The sequence below is a fragment of the Coffea eugenioides genome, chromosome 8, assembly GCF_003713205.1.
Source record: "Coffea eugenioides isolate CCC68of chromosome 8, Ceug_1.0, whole genome shotgun sequence".
Classification (NCBI taxonomy): Eukaryota; Viridiplantae; Streptophyta; class Magnoliopsida; order Gentianales; family Rubiaceae; genus Coffea; species Coffea eugenioides.
Genome location: NC_040042.1, coordinates 6,555,105 through 6,564,224, shown reverse-complemented (window position 1 = coordinate 6,564,224; position 9,120 = coordinate 6,555,105). Strand labels below are relative to the sequence as shown.

General features: G+C 33.2%; 1 pseudogene; it reads left to right on the top strand.

Annotated features, from left to right (window-relative positions):
* Nucleotides 1–1,750: 1,750 nt before the first annotated feature.
* Nucleotides 1,751–3,452, top strand: LOC113781674 (annotated as a pseudogene).
* The last annotated feature ends 5,668 nt before the right edge of the window (nucleotides 3,453–9,120 follow it).

The following is a 9,120-nucleotide window of genomic DNA, read 5'->3' as shown; positions in this document are numbered from 1 at the left end:
TAGGATGTATATATAAAAAACACATGCTTTTTGCTTTCCTATTCATAATCTATTTCCTACATAAACATCTTCTTCATAAATAAACATTCAGTTAACACTCTTACACTATATACAACAAATACCAATTTCACATTGCTCTACATTTACAAATACTATCTAATATTTACTTAATCTATATTTACTACTATAATATTCAACAAATAATAACCCTCTGTTTATCATTCCTTCTACTTTATTTTATATTCCTCATCACTCAACAACACCATAATATGGGTACCCAGCGATAGCCGCAGGGTCCAATGCCTAGTAAATAATAAGGTGCAGCCACTAATTCATGGGGAAGGGGGGGTTAAAGGGCATATATTTGTGTAGACCTGATTTTAGGTCCTACTAGTAGATTTTATTGCCATTAAGTAATCAAATAATCATTGTGATATTGGATGACATTGGCTGTTTAGGGTAGACCAATGTTGTATGATGTTAAACCTAATAATCAATGTTACTTGAAAAGTTGTATCTTGAAAGGAGGAGTTCAACAAGAAGTCAAACAAGCCCAATTAAGGTTTTTTCTTTAAACCGTCTATGTGAGTATGAATATAAGGAAAATGTCCACAAATAGCAAATGGTTGTTGTAAATTACAACATACAAGAGAAAAGGGAGGGTATAAAAAGGAGGAAGAAGTACGTACTACTTATTAGGAATGCACAGGACTGCAATGCCACTACAAGAAAAGGGGGATAGGAACGATTGCTACGGTGATCATCACTTAAACTTTAAAAGTCGTAATTGATCAAAAAAATAACAATATTTAGATTACATCATATATATCATTTTCAATGTTATGTGTGACATTCATAAAATTTTATTCTACATTTATATCGTGTTAAAATAATTTACTTTATGAATGAATGAACTTACATTCAGTTGAATTGAGTAAAACCATTCATAAACGGTTCACTTGTCAACTGTTTTCATGCTTGTGGAGCGTGTTTCAGTCAAGGCCATAACGAAGATGCTTTCCATCTATTTCCCATTTTATATAAAATTATAGGAGGTTATGGCAATATTCTAAAAACTTAAGAGGGTTATCTAATATGATATAAAAGTATTGCGAAATTATTAGTAATTTACCCTTTATTAAATGATCACGTGAATGTGCTATCCCCTCAAGTAACGAAAAAGCCAACAAGCATCCCATGGCTGATTATTTCATCGTATGGATGTTCCACCCCTTGCCTGTTGGTCAAACAATAAATAATGGGATAATTTTAAATACCTCTCCTAAGATTTCTAATAAGTTTGCTCATCTTCTCTTGACTTTCAAAAATTTAACATACCTCCCCTATTTGGCATTTTTGTGCACCGTATCAGCCCAAAGCAGAAAAAGATACAATAAAACAACAATTCAAAGAGAGAAAGACTATAATTTTGTACCAAGAAAGCCCTTTTGTATCTAGCAACAATTTGTTTTAACAAATTTTTAATTGAATTGAAAGTTGGAGACCAAAAGCAAAAGTTTGAGATTTTTCAAGTTTCAGATTCTAATTTCATTTTAGGGAAAGAAATGATGTTATTGGTGCATTTTCAGAAACCATCCCTTTGGGTCTCAGATATCTATATAAAGTCTTTCGTTTCTTAAACTCCTCAAAGCCATCGCATGTAGGGTCTCAATTAATCTCCATATAAAGTCTTGCGGATCTTAAACTCCTCAAAGCCGGGGGGGGGGGAAGGAAGAAAAAACTAGAGGAAATGGCAAAGAGTAAGATTCTTGTAGTTGGGGGCACAGGCTACATAGGTAAGTGGATTGTTAAGGCCAGCTTAGCTCAGGGGCATACAACCTATGTCCTCCAACGCCGAGAAATTGGCCTGGACATTGACAAAGTGCAGATGTTATTGTCCTTTAAGGAGAAAGGAGTCCACCTCGTGGAGGCTTCATTTTCTGACCATCAAAGCCTTGTGGATGCTGTAAAGTTTGTGGATGTGTTTGTCTGCGCTATGTCTGGATCGTTTTACCGAAGTCATAACATTTTGTTGCAGCTTAAGCTTGTTGAGGCTATCAAAGGAGCTAGTAATATCAAGGTACGACCTATCTAAACACTGAATTCTTGAAAGTTAAATACTACTATTTTTAACTACTATTGTATTGTAATCCCACTAAACTACTTGTTTATTTTCTTTCCTTGTCCCTAAAAATTTTAGACACGTCCATCCCGTATTTTGTAGAAGAAATTTCTAAACTCTCAACATAATAGGAAATTAATTAAAACTTTTGCATGTCTCTCCAAATCACAGTATGTTGATGATAACTATTAATATAAAAGGAAAATTTCCCTCCGTCCCATTAATACTTGTCATCCTTAGTTAAGGACAAAATTTTGCATAGTATATTGAGATTTGGTACTCAAGAATTATTCTTAGAATTTGATATTCTAAGGAAGAAAATAAATCCAAAATATGTTAAAAAATTAAGCTCTAAAAGTCATCCTGTTAACCAGAGGTAAGAGTAGTAATTTAGAATTCTTTATAGCCAGATTTTGATAGTTTTACTCCTACAGTAATATGTCCATCAGAATAGTAATGCTTTACTTTATTCTCTTATTTTTGCCGCGTTTCTTGCCATCACAGTTCGGCATGGATCCTGCTAGAATGGGAGACGCCCTTGAACCAGGAAGGGTAACATTTGATGAGGAGATGCTTGCAAGAAAGACAATTGAAGAAGCTAAAATCCCTTTTACCTATATCTGTGGTAGCTATTTCGCTGGTTACTTTGTGGACAACTTATCTCATATCATATGGGTACACTAGTTCCTCCAAGAGAAAAAGTCAACGTGTATGTGAATGGCAACATCAAAGGTGCCTACCAAATTTTACTCTGTTGTGAAATTTCTGTGTCTCTATGATTAATCATGGAATTCTTTGAAATTATAATCCACATGAAATCCTCATAAGTTTGGTTGTTGAATTTTGTGAAAAACCGGCGTTGCAGTGGCTTATACGGCTGAAGATGACATAGCTATTTACATGATAAAGACGGTAGATGATCCAAGAACACTGATCTTTATCTCCGAGCACCCGATAATATTCTCACTCCAAAGCAATTGATTGGAAAGTGGGAAAAGCTTATAGGAAGAGAACTAGAAAAATGTAGCATTTCTCCACAAGACTTGCTAGCTTCTGTGAAAGGGTGAAAATGAGCTCCTCGTTTAAGTTTTTCTTTTGACTTCTTTCTTGGTTACATTTCAAGTTTTCTTTGATTAATTTTCAAGTTTTGGATTTGTGTTATAGAGGCATGGATTATGCTGCCCAAGTTGTAGTTTGCCACGTCTATCACCTGTTCACTGAGGGCTGTTTGACAAAGTTTGAAGCTGGAAAAGATGGGCAAGAAGCTTCAGAGCTTTAACCAGAAGTTGCATACACCAGCATGGATTCATACTTGAAACGTTATGTTTAGATATGTTATTCCAAAATTTGTCTCTTGGGGTATGAAGTAGAATTCAATAAAACTCTGTGCTTCAAAAAGAGGATTCTGTCATAATCTTTGATGTATTTGGAACCATGCAGAAGATCATTACATTATGGGTCAGTCTAACGAATGCCTACTAGTCTAACCAAGTAAAGCATCTGAGAGTTTACAAATATCAGCATTATCATACAATCGATTTATGTAATTAGCAATCAATAATTATAAGTTGTCTATTCTCTGTCAATAAGGTATTGATTTAATGATTAAGATTGAAATCCCTTGAATTTAAATGTCTTGGATTTAAATCTTCATTCCTTTTACTTGCTTCCTAAATATTGAAGAAAAAAATTCTTTTTAGAAAAATGACTATGAATTCCACGTACACATTAATTTCTTAGAGCTTGCTTTCTGTATATTGAAAGCAAAAACAGTATTTGGTATGCTACGCGCTCTTTTGAGTTGTTCTATTCACTTTTGAATTTGTGTTCTAGTTTAATTTTTTAAATTGAAAACCTAAATTAAGAAATAGTTCTTCATGTGCTCTTGAAAACAAATTTTTGGAATCATTTAAAACCACAAGAACAAGCCCTTAACTTAGTTTATAATTAATTGGGCAATTAGGTGAAGCACATGCACATAATTACTCTTCAAAATACAAGCATATGTTTAATGTGCATGACCTGACCTATCAAACTCATCCAAATTTTGCAAGCGTTTCTTGCCACCTGAGTGCGGAGTGGATCCTAAGCATATGGGGGACGGCCTCTGAACCTGGAAAAGTAACATTTGATGAGAAGATGATTGTTAGGAGGGCAATTGTTAGGAGGGCAATTGAAGAAGCTGAAATCCCTCATACTTATGTTTGTGGTTGTGGCTTTGCTGGTTATTTTGTTGGCAACTTGTCTCAATTTGGTCCCCTACTTCCTCCTAAGAAAAAGGTGCAAATATTTGGGGATGGAAACATAAAAGGTTGAGTTTTTTCTTTTTCTTTTCTTTTTTTTTCTTTTTAATGTTTGTCAATAATTGGATGTGACCATATTCTGTGACCATTTTTAACAAAGGCTAAATTTTCAAACTGCATATGTTTTTTGTGGGTTGTAAGTATATATCTTGATTCACACTTTTAGACTAACTAGTAATAGTTCACGTATTTTGTACGTGATTATATTAATCTAAATATAATATCTCTTAGATACTTTTTTGTGTGAAATTTGATTGTTTACCTGATAATAGAATATTTTATATTTTCAATTTTTTATCCAATTATTGTTATAAAGACTATCTAAATACAAACCCTTTGATCTATTAATTTTTTTAATTTATTTTGAGCTTTCTTTCTTTTGAATTTATTTTGAGCTTTTTTGGTAAATTATGGATTTAGCTTTGGCAAACAATTCTTAATACGGTTATGTTTCCCCAAAGTTGTTGTATACTCACAATATTTTGCCATTAAATCATAATATTATTTTTTTAATGTTGTGCAAAAGATGTTATTAAATAGGAAATACATGTATACATATCAAGTGTGAACCTAGTAAACAGAATTCATAATTATCAACAAAATAAAGACTTAAACAATAAAAACAATTTATGGAGGAGTATTAAGTAAATAAATTGGCTTGTTAGATTTTAATATTCTAATTATTTTCAAAACAATAAAAACAATTTATGGAGGAGTATTAAGTAAATAAATTGGCTGGTAGATTTTGTTATTCTAATTATTTTCACCACACTCACACCTTTCTCTACCTCTTGGAAAGCTCGTTTACCAACTAGAATCTAGATGTGCCTTTTCTAACTTAAAAATAAAATGCATGGTTAAGTTTTTGATGAAATCAATAAATTTTAACAAATGAAAAAAATTTGTATCAACATTTTGAATGTTATTTTCCATAACATTTTAAATGTTATTTTTTCCTTGCTAAGACAAACAAAATGCAATTGCACGATTAGAATGAATTAATTATTTTTAGAAAAATATATCAACTTTGCTATTATCCAACTTCACATGAACATTTAATTGTTCTAATTTATATTTTTGCAATTATACTTTTCAATTTTGTGTGAATTTGAATTGAGTAACGTGAGATGCATTTTTTAATTTGGATTATTTACATTTTTTTCTAAGTGTTGTTGAGGTTAGGAAAGAATAAAAATGATTCATATTGCTTAATTGTCTTAGATTGGCTATTTAGTTGTCAATTGACATTCAATTGATCGAAATAGTTGGTTTCTTTTATTTTTGCTTTTCTTTCAGTATTACTTCATACTGATAAAAGCACATAATTATACATTTGTCTCATGATATTCATATCAAGACTCTCCAAATGAATGTAGACTCTCTTCTTCTTATATAATGCTCTTTATTCTAAGAGCATCTTTTTTGGATAATAATTTTTTTTACAATCTTAAAATTATGGGTAATTTAATTGGTCACACTATTTCGAGTGAGTAATTGCTTTGGGTAAAAAAGTTTGACGCGTATAAGAATTGGATGTGTAGTGTATGGATCATTAAATAGTTTTAATAGAGAGTTTTTCATTTTAATTACCACATTATTGAGATTTAATAATTTGGAATATTTCATATTTTTAATTAATGCCATAATTAAAATGCAATAACTCTAATTGAAAGATAGGGGATAATATGGGCACAACATAAACTAAGATCAGAAATTGATTACAATTTACAATGCCAAAGCTCATCATACTTTTAATATAGTAATAGTAATAGATTTGTTTGAAGCTCAAGGTTGCAATTCCTTTCATGGATGAAGATGATATAGCAACTTATACTATATATTAAGAAAGTGGATGATCCCCGATCATTGAACAAGACAGTGTATCTTCGAGCACCAGAAAATATGCTTTCTCACATGGAGTCGATTGAAAAGTGGGAAAACTTTTAGGTAGGAAGCTGGAGAAATTCAGCATCGCAGCAGAAGACTTCCCAGCTCACCTGAAAGGTAAGTTAATGGAGTCACAATATGTGAGAGACCATGTTTTACATGTTGTTTCAGTTCCGGAAAGATTTTAGATCATATATATTACACGGTGAAAATGGTAGGGAGAAGGTGACCCTGCACATTTTACCTTTAGCAAAACGTATGTGACTTTTCTAGGACTTTATTAAATATCGCATCAAAAGAGTCAGATTAGTTCGAATTCAGACCATTCTATCCTAAAAAAAGGATCAAGATGAATTTCGGCCTAACTACATATCCCAACCTAAAAATGAGTTGAGCCTAAATTTCATATATATATATGTATGTATATGTATATATGTGTTGAATTCTATAAAGAAAAGAAAAGAAAAGGACAAAAAGAAGTGAGTTTGGGCTGCTAAACCCAAAGTAACATGTATGAGCCCTGTTTCTTTTTTTTTTTTTTCGAAACGATATATGATTGTATTCCTTTTCAAAAGATGTACAAGTACGAGCAAAGGCTCGATGCAACTATACAAGCGGTCATTTAACCACTAAGGAAACAAAAGTTCCTCATCAAAAGTAATGCCTAAAGCATAAGAACTAAGCTTGGAGCTTAGATGATAGTTATCATTTTGAACTAGACAAAAGGAGCACATATGAAACAAAAGTCTAAGTTGAACAATATCCTCCACCACAGTTGCTAATCTGATATCCCGTGCTTGTTTGGATTGAATAAGGTTGAGGAGCTGCTGATTCTGAACTTGGAATTGGACCACCCTGTGTTGCATTCCAGCAACTTTACACATTGCCAATTTTAGAGCTAATGCTTCATCCAGCAAAAAAGATCCTGAACTGGTTTCACGCATTGCCCAGCCTGTGTGTGTTCCCTGAGCTCCTCCTATTAGACAGATTCCAATGCCAACCCATGGTTCGTGCTTATCCCTTGTAATTGCAATGCTGAATTGCAGGACACCATGTTGTGAACAAAGCTGTGGATATTGCAGATGTAGAGCTTCTGTTTCGGTCGTACTCATCCTAGTTTCCAGTCTATCTACTTCCCCCAATTCTAACCATTCCTTTAATGCCTTCTGAATAACCGTCCATGGCCTGTATTTCTTGCCATTGAATTCTACCCCATTCCTCCCTTTCCATATTTGCCAGAGTATATGGACCGATAGAGCAATATGTTGCCAACCTTGTGGTCTATGTCTAGCTTCAATGATGGATGTCCACCATCTTCTAAAACAGCCATGTTGTTCCAATATGCCTTCCCACTGGATTGGGGCTAACTTCCATGTCATTTTTGCATCCACACAATTCAGAAATGTATGTTCAATCGTCTCCCTTTCCTCTCCACATCGCATACAAATAGGGTCTCCAGCTTTGATTCTACCATAGATGATATCTCTGACCGGTAAAACATTGTTTAGACATTTCCAGAGAAATATTTTCTGTTTATGCTTAATCTTTAAACTCCACAATTGCTTCCAAATCTTCTTAGACTGATGCTCCCAACTAGTAGAGCTGTCATTCTGATTTGTTTTCTGTTTGGTTTCCTTGCTAGCCATCAACACCTTATACCCTGAATTGACGGAGTAATTCCCATCCACACCATGTAACCAAAAATGAGAATCTTCCCTGCCAGCTAGACTGATTGGGATACTCAAAATTCTGTCCGCATCTTTGGTGTTAAAAGTTTGGAAATGAGCCCTGTTTCGACTAAGCCGGATTGGTACAATTTTATTCTTTTTTTTTTTTGTCAAAATGGTACAATTTTGTTCATTTGAGCTGATATAACGCCATTTTACAACATTGAACATGCTTGAACCTACATTTCAAACTCATTATGTTTACCAAGCAAATAAATATGTAAATTCCCAAAAAAAAAAAAGGTTGGGTGTTTATGTATAGCATACATTTGCAGCTCTCGTAGGATCTTAGTTACAAGTTTACTGATCGGGATGAACCTTAGAAGTCTATATTTTGGTGTAATTGAGTCGAAAAATGGTGTACCAAAAATCTAAATATGGTATAACTGAGTTGAAAATTAGTGTAACAAAATATAAAATTATCAATTTAGCATCAAATAGAGCAAAATAGAACTTGTGAGGCCTCGGATCCCTAGCCTACCACTCTTTTCCAAATAACAAGATGGAGTTTGCAGCCATGCAGCCTGATTTCAAGTTCTTATAACTGACTAGTAACATTTCAATATCTTTGGTCTATGCTCTCCAAGTTCGATTAACACATTGCTAGCAGGTTTTCTACGAGGTATCGATCTTTGGTAAACTTTGAAATAGTGGAAAATGGTGAAGAGGTATGGAAGCTGTATCCAGAAGTTTTTTTTTTCTTTTTTTTTTTTGAGGAATATCCAGAAGTACAATACACCCGCATGGAAGCTTACCCCAAACGTTATATCTAGACAAATTTCTGTCGGGAAAACCTTTTGGTTTGCAAATTTGTGTGCAAAATAAACTTCCATGTTAGTGCTCATCCATCGGTTTTTAATGTTGATAGGTTGTAACTTGTTAGGTATTGATTTTGTAATTTGATCCGTGGTTTTGTGGATAACTTTATATAATATTATTGAGTTGCAATATAATCCCATGATTGTGGTTAGTTGTAATCTTATAAAAAAATAATTGTATGTTCTTTGGAACTAATCTACGTGAAAACACAAGTTAAATTCTTCAGTTGGTTTGTGCAGAGAAACTACACTTGCTTTAAAAA